Here is a 17723-nt window from a genome sequence, read left to right as displayed (position 1 = left end):
AAGGACTGTGAGCTCAGCTCTGGTACTGAAAATGAGATTAGTAGGCTCAAGATGTGCTCAGAAGCACCCTGTTCTTTAATTGTAACCACTGGGGGCCAGAGCTCATTGGGAATGGTAGGGCAGAGGTCCGGGTGCCTGTTAGTGGGTGGAGCCAAGGAAATGGGGGGTGGAGCCAACTAATTCTGGTTTTGTCCCTATCCTCTCTGCTGAGTTCTACAAAGGCAAACCCGAGACCGAGGAAGATACCCTAATGCAGGGGTAGGCAACCTAAGGCCCGAGGGCCGGATGTGACCCAATCGCCTTCTAAATCCGGCCCGCAGACGGTCTGGGAATCAGCGTGTTTTTACATGAGTAGAATGTGTGCTTTTATTTCAAATGCATCTCTGGGTTATTTGTGGGGCATAGGAATTTGATCATTTCCCCCCCAAAAAAATATAGTCTGGCCCACCACATGGTCTGAGGGAGGGACGGTGGACCGGCCCACAGCTGAAAAAGGTTGCTGACCCCTGCCCTAATGGATCGACCTCCACTGATTCTAGCCGACTTCCTTTTGCAGCCCTCTCTGATTGGTAGGTCTTGGAGCTGTAGAAAAAGAAAAGGGAAAAAGAAAAGTAGATCTACGAAACCTGTGGTGTGCACATCCCTGGCCTGCAAGACTCAGCCAGCCAGTTCTGCATTTTAAAACTGGATAGTGCTGTTTTCTGTTTATGAAAACAAGGGTAGGCCTGGGATAGCTCAGTCAGTAAAGCATGAGACTCTAGATCTCAGGGTCGTGTGTTCAAGCCCCACGTTGGGCAAAAGATTCCTGCCTTGGAACAGGTTTGGCTAAATGACCCTTCCAACTATATGATTCTATCAGCCACTCAGAACACTTTCCAAGTCACATGTAGGCGCCATGACCCTCAAACCAGGACTAATAACAGTTTCAGGGGAGGGTGGAAAATGAGCTGGTCACATCATGGAGAATCCCGTCAGACTGTTTTGATTCTAAGGCTGCTGCAGTTCTGCACATGCTTGCCAAGGAGGAAGCCCTACTGAAGAAGAAGAAGAAGAAGAAGAAGAAGAGGAGGAGGAGGAGGAGGAGGAGGAAGAGTCCCAACGCAAGAGCAGAGCACTTTGCTTTGCATGCAAAAGGTCCCAGTTCAATCTCCAGGATCTACAGGAAGGACTGGGAAGGAGCCCTGTCCAAAACCCTAACAATAATTGAGCTTCTTGGGTCGCAGCTTGGCGGTAGGGCATCCGATTTTCATAACAGAATCATCACAGAATTGTAGAGTTGGAAAGTTACAGACTCTGCTAACCCAGAAATAGTGCTTCAGGTTGAGAACTTTGTTTCAGGATGAGAACAGAAATTGTGCAGCAGCAGCAGGAGGCCCCATTAGCTAAAGTGGTGCTTCAGGTTAAGAAGTTTCAGGTTAAGAATGGACCTCCGGAACGAATTAAGTACTTAACATGAGGTACCACTGTACCTAACATTTAGAAGACATCTGAAGGCAGCCCTGTTCAGGGAAGTTTTTAATGTGTGACATTTTAATGTATTTTCAATCTTTGTTGGAAGCCGCCTAGAGTGGATTACAAATAATAAATTATTATTATTATTTAGTAGTAGTAGTAGTAGTAGTAGTAGTAGTAGTAGTAGTATATACGTATATTCATGCAGGAAACTGGTGTGTTCAAGTGGTTCCTGCCATAATCAAATACCAGCTTTTTGAAGTGATGCAGCGATTACCGCAGGCCTTCTTCCATCACCTCTTCTGCATAAAATGCTTCCCTCACGGCGACGCAAAGAAGAAAAGCTCAGAAAGTTGGCCACTGGCCTGTCGCAACAAATGCATGTAACCAAAGCTGCTTGGAAACCTCTCGAGTTCTCGGTTCAACTCAATCAATGGGGGTGGGGTGGGAAAGAAGAAATGGAGTCCATATCGGCATGATTTTTTAAAAGCTAGACAACCGCAAAGCCGTTTGAGTCTCTGCTGTGCAACAAAAGGCAACCTCACCGAGTCAGATCTATACATTGTTTGACAGCCTGCCACCAGAAATTTAAGTCGGATACAGACTAAATGGATAATTCAAAGCTTGTTCAGGAGACCGTGTTGTGGTGGGTTTCCTCCTAGCAAAACACCACAGAAGAAGAGGCCTGCTGGCTGGATCCAACCAAGGTTTCCTCTAGTACAGGAATGGCCAAACTTGACCCTCCAACTGTTTTGGGACTACAACTCCCATCATCCCTAGCTAACAGGACCAGTGGTCAGGGATGATGGGAACTGTAGCCCCAAAACAGCTGGAGGGCCAAGTTTGGACATGCCTGTTCTAGTACAGGACAGGTAAAGGTAAAGGTAATGGGACCCCTGACCGTTAAGTCCAGTCACAGACGACTCAGGGGTTGCGGCACTCATCTCACTTTACTGGCCGAGGGAGCCGGCGTACAGCTTCTGGGTCATGTGGCCAGCATGACTAAGCCGCTTCTGGCGAACCAGAGCAGCGCATGGAAACGCCGCTTACCTTCCCGCCGGAGCAGTACCTATTTATCTACTTGCACTTTGACGTGCTTTCAAACTGCTAGGTTGGCAGGAGCAGGGACCGAGCAACAGGAGCTCACCCCGTTGCAGGGATTCAAACCCTCAGCCTTCTGATCAGCAAGCCCTAGGCTCTGTGATTTGGACCACAGCGCCGCCCGCTCTAGTATGGGATAGAGGGAGGGGTAATTTGCAGCTCTTGACTTAATCTCAGAAGAAGTCTGCAAGAGATCATTTCAGAGCTATCCTTCCCTCTCTTGGCAGCCTGCTAGATGGGGAGTGGGAGGGCTAAAAAGAGAGGGAAAAAGGGATTGCCCCACCCACTTTTTGGTCTAGTCCCACCCGCTTTGGCTTTGGTCCTGCCCACTGCTGGTTTTAGTCCTGCCCACCACTAACATGTGTCTCCAGAGAGAGAGAAAGGCTCCTCCTCCTCCTCCACCAGATGCTGGTGAAGCAGATGCTCCCAGGATGCTTTGGGGAAAGTCATGTGTCATGGACTGGCTGGATGCAGAGGAGTGGTGGACATGGAAGGCACCAGCTGGGGAGCCCCCAAGGAAAGACAGCTCCGAGTCGGGGGTGGTGGTTGGATGGCGGTGTGTGGTCAGAGGGAACAGACTGCGAACAAGAGGTTTCAGAAGCTGAAGAGGCAACAGGGTTTAATGGGCAGGAAGAGGCTGGGGCAGACAGCAGTCCAGAAACAGAGGATGGTCAAGAGGCAGAGTAGAGGCAGGCTGCTAAAGAAGACAGGGAATCTTCCCCTCCTGCTGTGACCAGCTCCCCTCTCCACTGGTCTCCCAGAACAAGCAGAGAGATGAAGAGGGCAAAGCAACGAGAGGCAAGATGAAGGAGCTTCAGATTGTTGGGGAAGGACCTGGGGATGGAGCCTTAGGGAGCAGTGGGAAGGCAGGGACCTTCAGTCCTCGCAACTGCTTCACTGGGGCAAGACCAGGCTTCCTCAACCTCGGCCCTCCAGATGTTTTTGGCCTACAACTCCCATGATCCCTAGCTAGCAGGACCAGTGGTCAGGGATGATGGGAATTGTAGTCTCAAAACACCTGGAGGGCCGAGGTTGAGGAAGCCTGGGCAAGACCTACTGGGAAGAGTTGCTGTGATCACTAGGTCTGTTTGGGTTTCTTTGAATAAAGAATTCACTGACACTAGAAATTTTCTTGCTGACCTGCTCCTGACATGCTTTTTTTAAAGTGCTATGATACTGCTCTGAATGCAGAGTGTGGATGTGGGCCTTCGGATAGAGGCTGCAAAGCCTGTGAGTCAGACCTGGGCTACTAAGCCATTTGCAATGGCTCAACAGTTCCTGGCCCATTTCACCACCAACGGCACAACGGGGTAGAAAATCTCATCCCCTCCTCTCTTCCCTGCCAACACCACCAGCACCAAGCAGAATCAGAGCACTCAGGAAACAGTCTATGGGAAGCTTAGAAGAGTTTACATTACTGTGAAGAAAATGACAGCTCATTTCCTCATCAGTGATAGTCCACGGTTTTAATCTACATATCTTTCTTGACTTTGTGGACCCTTTGATTCAGACCCTGGCTGAAGTTCTTCCCTTATAAGGCTGCAGGCACACCATACATTTAAAGCACATCCCTCCTCCCCGAAGAATTGCGGGAACTATAGTTTACCCCTCACAGAGGCTACAATTCCCAACCCCCTTTGAATGCATGGTGCATATGCAACCTAAGAAATTGATTCCCCACTGACATTCCCTGGGGTTTTATGGAACTATTTGTATGCTCAGTGTTTAGGTAATCGAGGGCAGTGACTTGTTTATTCTCCCATTGGCAATCCATGCCAAGATCACCCCCAAACTACCACATCAGTTTCAATCTCTGGATGGAGCCAACACCCTGCAAGGGTTTCCCCCAGGAAAACACAATGAGACAACTGTATTCCTTATGCACATTTATTTGGGAAAAAGCTCTGGTGAATACAGACTTGCTCCAGAGCACAGAACTGGGCTGCAGCAAAACTACAGAAGGGTGCCATCACTTCCAAAATGAGCAGGGGAGAGCAATTGCCTTGCATATCCCATTTCCAGGGATGGCTGGTGCCCATTTGGACTGGTGGGAAGCAAGGCCAGGGAGCCCAATGGTAGATGGAGCAAGAGGCAGAGCCAACTAATTCTGGTTTTGGCCCCATATTCCTCCTCTTTGCTGAGTTCTACAACACTGAAACTTGAGAGGAGGAAGCAAACATTCCCTCCCCTCTGGGCAGGTTGTAAGGAAGATGGCAAGACAGGTGGGGGCTGGCTGAGGTTGGTGGGGCAGAGCCCAATTTGCCTCAAGGACCAGCCCCAGCTGCCTACTGGTGGGCTTCCTAGATGCATCTGCTTGGCCAATTGTAGGGGGAGACGATGCTGGACTAGATTAAGGTTACCAGATTTTTTTCAATGAATCCGGGGACACTTTAAATACAGTGGTACCTCAGGTTAAGTACTTAATTCGTTCCGGATGTTTGTACTTAACCTGAAACTGTTCTTAACCTGAAGCACCACTTTAGCTAATGGGGCCTCCTGCTGCTTCCGCGCCGCTGGAGCCCGATTTCTGTTCTTATCCTGAAGCAAAGTTCTTAACCTGAAGCACTATTTCTGGGTTAGCGGAGTCTGTAACCTGAAGCGTATGTAACCCGAGGTACCACTGTAAATACATACATACATACATACATACATACATACATACTACACAATCGGGACACTGATGCTGCAGCGATGGTGGTGGCAGAGGGGCGGCCGCCGCCTTGACCTCAACCGCATTTCCCCTTCCTCCGAGGCTCATATCTCCTTTCTCCATGAGCCTGGGCAGCCCCTGAGTTATTGGTTCTTCGGTGGTGGTGGTCGGGAAGCAGTGTGCAGTGGGTCAGGCATGGAAGGCGGAGGAGGGCAGAGAGCAGCAGCAGTGAGGCTCAGGCAGCGCGATGTCTCTCTTTCCATCAGAGCAGCCCCAATTCCATTCCTACCTGCGTGCAAGCAGGAGGGGGCAGGGATCCCTCAGCTGGGAAGGGAGGCTTCCCATTGCCTAACTGAGAGATCCCTGCCCCCTCTGCTTGCACGCAAGCTCGGATAGGCAGCGTGAAGCCTCCCTTCACAGCTGAGAGATCCATGCCCTGCTCCTGCTTGAACGCAAGTAGTTGGGAGGCTGCTCCGATAGGCAGCATGAAGCCGCCCTTCACAGCTTAGTTGCTGGGGTCAGGGAAGGTGGAGGCAGCCCGGAAGCTGCATCTTAGAGCCCCTTAATATGGGGACTTCCAAGCAGGTCCTGAAACCAGCCCAAGCCAACTGCTCCAGGCTACTGAGACTGCCGCTGCTGTGTTTCCCGGGGACATTAGAAGAAATCTGGGGACATTCCGGGGGTGGAATTTGTCTGGGAACTTATTTGCAAATCTGGGGACTGTCCCTGGGAAAGGGGGACATCTGGTAACCCTAGACTAGATTGATACTTAGCCTGATCCAGCCAAGTTCTTATACCAATCAGTCCCAGTGACTTTCAAGTCAGAATTAGGTTGCTGCAAAGCTGTCTCTTCCTTGCAAGTATCTAAGAATGATAGGATTTAAGGTGGGTTTGTTTTTACACATTTGTGTTTTATTTTGATCAAGGTTCACCAACGTTTTTGCTAACCGGTGAAAGAGTTGTGGATGCCATACACACAACTGTGCATACTTGGGGGATGCGGGTAGCGCTGTGGTCTAAACCACTGAGCCTTTTGGGCTTGCTGATTGGAAGGTCGGCAGTTTGAATCCACACAATGGAGTGAGCTTCCATTGCTCTGTCCCAGCTCCTGCCAACCTAGCAGTTCAAAAGCACGCCAGTGCAAGTAGATAAATGGGTACCGCTGTGGTGGGAAGGTAAACGGCATTTCCATGCGCCCTGGTTTCCGTCAAGGTGTTCCGTTGCGCCGGAAGCGGTTTAGTCCTGCTGGCCACATGACCTGGAAAGCTGTCTGTGGACAAACGCCAGCTCCTTCACCCTGAAAGCGAGATGAGCACCGCAACCCCATAGTCGCCTTTGACTGAACTTAACCATCCAGGGGTCCCTTAAAAAGATGGGCCATTCTCCAGCAGGCTCTTCTTACGTTTTTACTAGCATTGTGTTTCCATTTCCCACCCCCGCCCCACCAACCAAATTTTGGGGGAGCAGGGTCAGCGACTTTCCTGGAGACTGCAGCTGGAGAGGGGAGAGGGGTAGGTATCCTGTGGTCCTCCAGATGTAGCTGAACTTCAACACCCATCTGCCCCAGCCAGTGTGGACAATGGTCAGGGGTGATGGGAGTTGTAGTCCAACCACAACCGGAGGGCCACAGGTCCCCCATCCCCGGGTCTTTACAGATTCTGCCGACGTATTTTGTTTAGTGAACCAAAATAGAAGGATTTAAAAAAACACACGCTTTACCTCCCCTCGTGTCTGTTCAATTTATTACAAAACTGCAAAGGGACGTTTAGTGTCATGATACAATATAAAATAATTGTGAAAATACCGTTGTTCTTTCAACCGAGGAAAAACAAAACCTGTTCCGATAGAAAAGGTTGCTAATTAGTACCTGAAAAATTCAAGGCGGATCTTCTAGGAGGCCTCTGAGAATATTTGGCATGTTAAGACATTTGCATGATTTTAAGGCATCGCGGGTAAAAGGATGGCTCATCCTCCCCCATCACTTTAGTGTTCTGTACCGTTTATTTGTATTTTTATAATAATAATAATAAAAAAACAGGAAGCAGGAAGCACCAAGGGGAATTCTACCCCAGAGAGCCAAAGCACAGGTGACAACACAGCCTTCACTGACCTAGCGCCTTCCAGATGTTTTGCACCACAATTCCCACTAGCCCATTGGCTCGGGCTGGTGGAAACCGTACGCCAACACATCTGGAGGGTGTTAGGTTGGCAAAGACTAGCTTACAGAGACAGACATCTTTTTTAGTGAGAGAAGAATGTTGGTCCCATATGCACTTAAAGTAGCATCATTCCATTTTAAACAGTCATGAGTTCCCCCAAAGAATCCTGGGAACTGTGGTTTGTTAAGGGGACCGAGAGTTATTAGGAGACTCCTATTCTCAGCATCCTTAACAAACTACATGTCCCAGCATTCTTTGAGGGAAGCCGTGACAGTTTAAAAGTGGGGTGGTACTGCTTTAAACATACAGTGCGGACGGGGCTGTTGTAAACTAGCAACAAGTTACACAATGGTTACACAAAGCCTAAACAAAATGTAGTTAGGAGACTGCAGACATTTATGGTAAACAGGTCACCGCGTCTTTTAGTAAGAAAGTTGCCACACACACAAAAAAAGGTATCATGTTAGCCTAGCTAAACAAAACGAAACATGGGTTATCAACCTACTCTCAAAGCCTACTGCATATAAGATGGTATATTTGCTTTTGAATTAAAAAAAAGGAGCGAGGGAAAGATAAGGAAAAGTAAGTCCCACATTATAAGCACGAGCATATTATTACCAACAGGGTGATATAAGCACATGATTAAGGAGAGGTATATATATATATATATACGGAGAGAAGAAGAGAAGCTGCTTTCCAATATGATCTTCAAGACCGCCAGCTGCTCCTCGTAGCATCCAGCCCTGCGTCCAGGCATGATCCATTGGCGTTTCACTAGTGTCACCGTTCAGTTTCAGATAAAGCACTGACCCATTTTAAGAGCATTGAGTAGCCACTGTAAGAAAAAGAAGAAAAGGCCGTAGACTTCCTTCCACAGGTAGATCACCCTGTGTAAATGAACACAGCACAGATCCATTCTATTGAAAGAAACAGAAAACTTTCCCATGGGCACAATTCCCTGGTATTGGCTTTCATGCTCTCAATGCAGGACATGCCCTCCCCACTGAAATACCAGAGCTCCCCCCCATCAGTGTTGGCATGCCACCGGCTCCAGAAGACTCACCTGTTTACTCAAGCATTTCCCTGAATGGAACCTGCAATTTTACGGTTTTGACAGTTTAAACATTTTATTTTATTTTTGCTCTTTGTTTTATTGTAATTTTAATTAAGGATAGGTTAATGCCCCAGTGGATTTGTAATTGTGTATTATAATTATGTGTTGACTTAATTATGTATTGATTTGATTGTGCATTGATTTCATAGTTGCAAACTACATAGCAGCCATTCTGGCATCTAAATTAAATAATAATAGCAGTTACTAAACATCCGAGCAGTTCAAACATACAAAGTTTTGCACATGCTGTCTGCCTCCAAATCATGCGAATGATACCAGTGTGTGTGTGGTTTTTTTGTGTGTGGGTGTGCGTAAGCTGCCTTGAGCCCCAGTCTGGGAAAAAGGCAGGATATAAAGATTATCTGTTATTGTTATTATATTGTCAATTTAGTCCTTTCAATAGTTAGGCACCACATACATTTTTATTTTTATTTTAAGAAGGGGAGGAACCTGAAAAAAACCCCTATCCTGCCAATTTCCTGGAAGCAGACTAAAATTAAGGGAATGCTACCTAAATTTGCTCCAGGGCAAATTACATTTTATTAGACACAATCCAGCAGCAGCAGCAGCATCTTGTTTTTCCAGTTTCTTTGAGAAAGTGCCAGTTGTGCTGGGTTAGGCACTGTGTCCTAATTGAAAAACAGGGCAAGAGCAAAATGGGAAACGAGGAATCTGAGTCCAGAGATCTTTGGCAAGGGAATTAGGCCAGGGAGGGTCTGAAGAACCGTAAAAAGAGAGAGGGCAGGGCTACAGACCCACCCTCCCCTCGCCCCGGGACTATCTCAGGTTTCCACTTTGAATTCCCAGATTTGAAAACGTCAGCCTTTTTATCCTTCTACTTGGGGAGATTTTATTTTAAAAGCAGGCTGGCCATATTCTGCTAAATTACTCACCAAGGCATAGTGCAGTTAGAGAACTTTAAGCCAGGGGAGGGGAATGGCAGGCCCAGGGCCCAAATGCAGCCATCCAGGCTTCTCTATGTCAGCCGTAGAGTTTTAACCAAGCCATACCCTGTTCTCCCCAGACCCTCAATGGCCCTGCTTCACACACCCTGGGGGTGATGAGTGTTTTACGTCTGCAACATCTGGAGGCAACGCTCCTACCCCCGACCTAAACCACTGCTGTTGCTGTTTGCGAAGGACCTTTGCAACAGTACACTGTGGGCTCAGCAGCTGCAACCAGCTCTAAATTCTGATCGCTGTAAATGTTGCAGTCCTGCCTTGATTTCCCCAGAAGAGTCATATTTTTAAATCAGACGTTACACACTGACAGATAAGTGCTGGAACGGCAAAGTTAACAGGTTGACACCTTAACACGCCTTTATTTATTGCCGAGGCCATGAAAGGACAGGAAGCAGCAGTCAAGCTCTGCCCCACCCTGCCTGGATCCAGCCCCAGTTTAGACTCTAGACTCCTCCCAGCTACCAATTGCCATGGCAGAGGTAATCAGAGGCAGAAGCTGTAGCAGCCCCTCTATGGTGCTTACTTCCAGATCCCATGACCTGCTGAATTACTGCCTGCCATAATTCAGGGGAGGGATTTGGGGAAACAAAGTTAGGCTAATGACCATCCCTGGGAAAAGTTAATAAAAAGCTGATAAAACTAGTCAAAACTAATAAAAACTAATAATTCCATATTTTGATGTTAGAACAAAGTTTGTGAGGCATCGCAGCATGCAAAAGAGAGTGCTGGAGGTGGGTAGTCTAAAAGCTAGGCCAGCGTTTCCCAAACTTGGGTCTCCAGCTGTTTTTGGACTACAACTCCCATCATCCCTAGCTAGCAAGACCAGTGGCCAGGGATGATGGGAACTGTAGTCCAAAAACAGCTGGAGACCCAAGTTTGGGGGGGAAACTAGGCACTTCAGTTGAGGAACAACTTGAACCCGCAGTTAGGTCCTGCTTAGGTTAGGGGCTTCCTGTAGGAATCTGGCTGGCCACTGTGAGAACAGAGTGCTGGACTAGGATGGGCCTTTGGCCTAATCCAGCAGGATTCTTCTGTTCTCATCTACTGAACTGCAGCCACAAGCCTTGCAGTTACTCCAAACAGGTTTCACTTTCAGATGAGTACCAGGGCACTCACTGGTCTGAAAGCCCTGGGTTTCTCCTTTCCAAACAGGTTAATAGCTATCCCATCTGACATCTCCACTAAAGCGAAATAAATCTGCTTTCTTCAACCTAGTGCCCCTCCAGAAGTTCTGGACTATAATTCCCATCACGCCCAGCCAGCAGGGCTGTGCCGACTAGGCCTGGCAGGAGGTGCATTCCAAAATACCTGGAGGGCACCAGGATGGGGAAGTCTGCTTGCCCTGCTTCGATCCAAATCCGTTAAGCTGTTTTATAACGTGACTGAATTGCAGAATTCTGGCAGGAGGCCACTTCATACCCTTGTCTATTTATGCAGCTGTGCTGGGAACATAGTTGAGCAGTCCAGGTAAGAGCAGAGGAAGATGCTAAAATATTTGGGACATTCGCCTCAGAGGCAGGATCGACAGAAAACCAGGGGCTTACATCACAGCAGGTGCAAGGGTTAGTCACGAATCTCTCAAGACCTAGCACAAGAGGCCAAAACAAAACCCTTGGTCCACTGCAATTGAGTACAGTGGTACCTCGGGTTAAGTGCTTAATTTGTTCCGGAGGTCCGTACTTAACCTGAAACTGTTCTTAACCTGAAGCACCACTTTAGCTAATGGGGCCTCCCGCTGCTGCCGCACCGCCGGAGCCAGATTTCTGTTCTCATCCTGAAGCACTATTTCTGGGTTAGCGGAGTCTGTAACCTGAAGCGTATGTAACCCGAGGTACCACTGTATTATGAATGTAAATGTCATGCCGAGTCATAAGAAGCCCTTAGGATAAGAAAGCATACTTGCAGGAAGCGGTGTAGATCAAGCTAAATTGGCTGCCTGTTTGTTGATGAGCAAGGGTTAAATCCTGCTCTGTTCAGCACTCTGTCAGGCTAACCTCCTATCGATTCAGGAAGCTGTTTGCTACCACAATCCCCTGCTAAAACTGATTCCACCACAGCCCCCATTATTTTAGTAGCCCAGTCCATGCAAACCTGCATGGGATCCCCCGCTAAAACGATGGAAAGCTCCCTTTTAGCAGGGGATTCCAAAGCCCACCCAGCCCTGAATCACGAAAAGGCAGGCATCAGAATCTCTTGCTAGAACAGAGGGGGGTTTTTCAACTGCTAAAATGAGGGAAGAACCTTTCCCTTTTCGCAGGACCATGCAAGGTGCTTTGAAGCCCTGACTTTGGGATTTGCCATTATGATGCCATTATGGCACCATGTGATTGACAGGTGGGGAACCCCGCCCACCTTCCAAATTTGGCCGGTGACTCCAATTCCAATTAGGCTCTGGCCCATGGAGTCAAAAAGCTTCCCTGCTCCTGGCCTAACCTCTCTCACAAGGTTGTTGTTTCAGCTGTTGAACCCCACTCCCTTGCCTCAGAGGACATCAGTCAAAGCTGTTGCCTGGTAGGGAGAAGCAGAAGGGGAACATAAGGGAGGAACACAGATGAGGATAGCAAATGAATAAATCCTGGCGCCATGGGGGACACCATGTTGTTTCTGTACCCGATACCAGAATGGGGCTCTTTTTATTGTGATAATCGTTCATAAGCTACTTTGATCACCTCTCAGGGTTATAAAGCAGGATATATTAATCTAGATGAATGAATGAATGAAATATTTTGTAAGGATAAAGTGAAGAGCGGAGTGGGGGGACTACAATCATGTACATCACCTTGAGATCCTTGGCGGAAAGGTGGGGTAGAAAAGAAACTGATGGGTTAATGAATAAATAAAATGATAAGATTGCTAATTCCCCCAGCCTCCTGTTTGTTTACCAACACAATTCTCCACGTGGGTTGCAGGTGTGCCATCAAGAGAAAATGTGAAATCTGGAAACATTCCCTTTGTACTGAACACATCAGTGACACTGATTGATGTACTTCAATCAGTCACCAACATTCTAGGTATTTTCACTTCCTTGCATTTACAAAATAAAAAGGGGGGAATTTGCAGGGTGAAGCTTACAGAAGTCAAAAGGATACACCACAACTCCGTCTGGAAAAGATCACTGACAAAAATTGTGAAATGACACTAACACCAAAAGGATTAGAGGAGACAAAGAAGCCATGTGGAGCCAGACTTTCACAATTATTTAAAAACTGGCCACATGAGGAGAAATAAAACATGGATCACTAGTCATAGGATATTACTTGTTTTGGCTCTTCTTTTTTTTAAGCACTCCTACTTGAACGGTTTGTGTTCTCTCTTACCTCAAGGATTAAAAGCTTAATACAAAACCCAAATCCTCTTTTAGCACAATATTAGTTATTGTACTTTTAAAATCATACAGACCTTCCTCCCCCCCCCCACTAGCAATGCAAGGATGTTAAGAACACTAACACATGGGCCACAAATCTGGAGCATTGTTTCAGCTTCCTGAAGTATCAGAATACAACCCTCCAGTCTTTAAATGGAAAGAAGCAGGTTCCTAGTCCTCATGATTATGATACAGTGATAAAACTGATGAAAGGACAAAAACCCAGCAAATAAAAGGGATTTCAGGGCTCTGGGAGGGAAACCTTTTATGCCCTAGATGATTCCCTGCCTTTTTCTACACGGATGCTAACTGGCTCCTATGACTCCTACTGCTATCCCCACCATCAAGGTGGCATTGAGAGAAACAGAACAGAAAGAACAGAATTTTTTTTCCCTTCCAGTAGCACCTTAAAGACCAACTAAATTAGTTCTTGGTATGAGCTTTCGTGTGCATGCACACTTCTTAACTTAGTTGGTCTTTAAGGTGCTACTGGAAGGAAAAAAATTTTTTGTTTTGACTATGGCAGACCAACACGGCTACCTTTCTGTAACCAGAAAGAACAGAGATAGGGGAGGTTATCCTCCCCGTTTCCTTTACTTCTCCCTTTCAAACTGCACCACTTGCCCTCCGGATGAGCAACCAGTGAAACACTACTCATGAACTCCACCAGAAACTCCATCCCAACAGTATTTCATGCTTCCCAAAATACTGTTCAACAGCGTTACTTGTTGCCAGCACCTGTGGGCTAAAGGGATACAGCACAATCTTCCCCAGAATCTATTCCCTGGGTTCTTCGTTATCTTCTGAGCTCAGGCAGGTGGCTACTGGCAAGAGGGCCTTCTCCCCAAACAAACCGCAAGTGGTTTGTTGTTTGGTAGAAATAAACCATGAGCCATGAGTCGGGCCAACGAGAAGAACCTCATGGTTTGTTGCTCCCAGTGAGAGGTGGGTATGAGCAAATTGTGGGATTTTGAGCAGCGTGCACTGCTTGTTCGTATTAAAATATAGTTAGGCTATAGAATAAGGAATGTGTAGAGTTGGAAGGGACCCAAGGGTCATCTAGACCAACCCCCTGCAATGCAGGAATATGCAGCTGTTCTATAAGGGGATCCAACATGCAACCTTGGCGTTTATCAGCACCATGCTCTAACTAACTGAGCTAAGACCTGAGATTTATATCAGGGGAAACCCACTCAGCCATAAAACTCAAAGGGTAGCCTTGGTCAAGTTGACAGTCTCTGTTTCTCTCTGTCTCTGTCTGTCTCTCTGCCAAGCCTACCTCACAGAGCTGTTGAGAATATGAGAGTGCAACATACTGAGCCTCATGCTCCATGGAGAAAAGGCAGGATGCACACAAGATTAATGAGTTAAGGAGAAAAAGGGTTGCTCCCACCTCACAGAAGCACACAATGACCTCATGTTAAGGAAGATCATTACCATGTGAGCGTAATCCACAGATCCAAGCAACCACAAAACACCCAGAAAAATCTTCCCTCTTTAAAAGCCACAAATCTCTAGGTCTTCACAAAGCATAAAAAGAACCGGAATTTTTCATTATTTCAGCATTACCCTTCAAAAAGAGGGAGGAAGCTTCAAGCAGCAAGTGAACCTCATCGGAGCAAATCCCAACACATTTTCTGCAGACGCAACAGAGCCGACGGGCCGGCGTGACTCACGGCGAGGCAGGGGAGCCAGAGCGTTGGGGCAGCTCACCCAGCCTTGGTTAGCAAAACAGCCCAGAGGCTACAAGGTGGTTGCTCCAAAAAGGCTAAAATTCTGCCTAAGCTTCACATTCCAGGCATCAGAAGCTACAGACACAAATACACCCTTCCTCCCCCACTAACCCCCCCGAGATGACTTTTCTCATCACATCAGTTTGGCATCGGACCATGATTAAAGTCTGGTTGCTAGGGCAACGCCACACATATTTTTCTTTTAGAACCCCACGTATCCATTATTGTAGGGAGTGGGCTGTTTTTTCAGTTCTTTGCAATGTGCCTGTCAGGAGCATGACTAATGGTTTTAAAAGCAAGATAAACCGCACGTTGTGATAATACGGTCAAGTTAGGCGAAAGTAGCTCAAGACTCCCCCACCCCCTTTAAAAAAAAAGCCAAACACAATAAACTCTTCCATCGTTATACAGGAACATTACAAGATAGGTGGGATGAGTTAATTGTTGCAGTCTTTTCCAGAGTTTAAATTCTTGACTCTGTCCCAAAGACACCCCAGTTGCTATGTTAAATCAGCCTTCCTCAACCTGATGTCTCGGACAACAACTTCCATCATCCTTGACTACTGGAAATGCTGGCTGAGGCTGATGGGACTTGGAGTCCAACAACATTGGGAGGGCAGCAATTTAAGGCAGGCTGCCCTAAACGAACTGAGCAGAATATGAGGGCGACCCAACCTTGCAAGTTTTTAGTTTAGTGATGGGAGATTATTCTTTGCCAAAAAAAATCTGGAGGGGGAGGCAGATTTATGTTGCTAATTCTCATTTCCAGAAAGAAAAACAGAAAGCCATCTCTATCACCTTACCGCAGCTATTTCGGCAACACAGGCAGATTGAGATGCCATGAGTTATAATAATCATATAAAGCACTGGTCTAATTTGGAAAACTCAAAAAAGAAAAAAAGGCTTGGGATTGTTTTATTGGAGCCCGCTGCCAAAAAAAGGGGAAGCCTGCAGAGTTGAGAAAGAGATGGAAATCCATCAGCCGACAGCGTGATTCTCTGCTGTGCTGTGCAGACAGGACTGCGCTTTCTGGGCTGGAGGTTGGGCTCCCAGATCCCAGATCCAGGGAGCCAGGAGACATTCCCAATCTTGCTTGCACTGGTGCTGATGTGCTCATCCACACCCACTCCCAGTGCTCCTATCAGCTCAAAAGAAGTCTGTCTAAACGGCAAATGGTAACAGACTAGACCAAGGGAACAAAAAGAGTAAAAGCACATCTTAGGCAGTCTGAAAACAACATTCCGGCAGGAGTGGGAAATCTTTTTGTAAAGGGAATTGGGGGTTGCTTGTGCGTAAAGGGTGCTGCAGCTCTAGGCAACGTTGCCTGGCTAAACCTTTCCCTGGCTGGACAGCCCTTTCTCCATGGCTGTGTCAGTCACTGGCAGAATCCGTCAGTGGGCGTTTTCTGAACTTCTTCCAGCATAAAAATTCCTTCACCCCAAGTCTCCGCCTAGCCTCTCTGCGCGGAAGTCTCCTGCGCAGAGTGGGCGTGCCCAACGGAGGTCCTGGGCTCTCCCCGCTGGTCTCTGTGGAAGAGTCTTGGAGCCCTCTCTCCGCAGTCTCCCCTTGCTTCCTGGTGTCCCTCCTATTTCCTTCCTCGAAGTTTGCTCTCTCTCCCTGCTGGTCCCTTCTCCTGCATCGTTAGGGAGCCTTACCTCCACTCTAGGCTCCGATGGCAGTTCCCTGACACTTTTCCATCCCAGGGATGGAAAGCCTGGCTTTAGATGACAAAGACATCCACAGAAGGGCCTCTACATCCTCACATACAGACAGGCACATTCGAGTGATGCTTCAATTCTACTGACCCTAAGCAGGGAAGGGCTTTTCCAAGTCAAAACCAGCACTCTGAATTGGGCCCCAAAAAAGACAGAGCCAGTGCAATAGGCATTAGTACCAGCTGCTGAGAAAGACTCCCTGCCCCAAACCCTCGCTACCAATAAGAGTTGACAGCACTGAGCTAGGTGGGCCAATGGAGTGACTTGGTGTAAAGCAGGTATCTATGTTCCTGCTTGCCATCTGTGTTAAACAATTCAGTAGCCTATAGGCTGCAGTTGGGCTTGTAACGCTAAGCATCCCCCTAGAACAGAGATGGGGAACAGATATTGCTGAACTCCCATCAGCCTCAGCCCATAGATGCCTGAGCACCCACAAAATTCCCCATGAAGTGCCTGGGCTCCCACAAATTTCGGCGCCAGGGCCATGCATGCTGCATGGCACCCATGGCCCAGGGCACCAAAGTTGTGGGGCGAAGCTGGCACTCCTGCCTCAGCCAGGGTGGTCAATGGTCAGGGATGATGGGAGCTGTAGTCCAACAGCATCTGGAGAGGCAGAGGTTTCCCATCCCTGCTCTAGAAGAACACAAGCTAAGGTGTGGCCATGGATAACCCTTATCCAGGCTTCCTGCTACAAATTCTGAAAGGTGAATGGTTTCACACATTCAGCTCTGTGTGTGTGTGTGTGTGTGTGTGTGTGTGTGTGTGTCTGTCTGTCTGTCTGTCTGTCTGTTTGTGGATACTCTCACAGTCACATAATTCTGTAAACATTTCAGTAATTTTTTGAACAGACATCTCAAAAGTGCACTACCAATTAATAGAAGTGGGCTTCTAAACACGGGGGGGGGGGAGGCTTTCTGAATACTTTCTTCCACTGAATAGTTTCAAAAGGAGTAGCTGTCTTAATCTGCCCGGGGGAGGGGGCACAGGAAGGAGTCTCGTGGCACCTTATTATGATGGCATAAGCTTTTGTGGACTAGAATCCACTTTATCAAGAAGTGGACCACATCTGACGCAGTAGCATCTCGCCCACAAACGCTTATGAAAGCGTAAATTTATTAGTCTTTTTTAAGCTCCTCTGATTTTCTTTTTCTTCCAGTAAAAACACTCCTGAGAATTCTGAAATAGCTTGCAACTTAAAAACAGGTTCTTAACAATGCTACAGGTTTTGAATACACACGAAACCCCTGTTGTCTTTTTTAACCTTCAGTGTATACTAGTCAGAAAGAAGCAAGTCAACTTTGAAAACAGGCTTCCTTTTGCTGGAAAATAGGCCACATAAGGAGGTGGACAAGGCTTGGACTGTATGCTCGAATTGCTTTTTCAGAATGCCAAATGCTGTGGTGTTTAAACCTCTGATAGCATCAGTGTTGTCTTAAACAGAATTCCAGCTGGTCCGTAACTACTTCCTGGCTG

The 17723-nt window shown here is 47.4% G+C and overlaps 2 protein-coding genes across 2 annotated transcripts in view; one reads left to right on the top strand and one right to left on the bottom strand.

Moving 5' to 3' along the window:
• The window catches only part of C16H22orf39 (chromosome 16 C22orf39 homolog), a 191844-nt gene that overhangs the window by 28606 nt on the left and 145515 nt on the right, over positions 1 to 17723 (top strand). The gene's annotated exons all lie outside the window — the stretch shown is intronic.
• LOC128404030 (septin-2) overlaps positions 6929 to 17723 on the bottom strand; it is a 59464-nt gene continuing 48669 nt past the window's right edge. The window contains exon 13 of the mRNA XM_053369284.1: positions 6929 to 8197. The gene's annotated coding sequence lies outside the window, so the exon portion shown is untranslated. The remainder of the gene's footprint in view (positions 8198 to 17723) is intronic.

Source organism: Podarcis raffonei, chromosome 16 (assembly GCF_027172205.1).
Source record: "Podarcis raffonei isolate rPodRaf1 chromosome 16, rPodRaf1.pri, whole genome shotgun sequence".
Lineage (NCBI taxonomy): Eukaryota > Metazoa > Chordata > Lepidosauria > Squamata > Lacertidae > Podarcis > Podarcis raffonei.
Note: the sequence above shows the minus strand (reverse complement) of the source record. Positions and strands in the feature narration are given on the sequence as shown.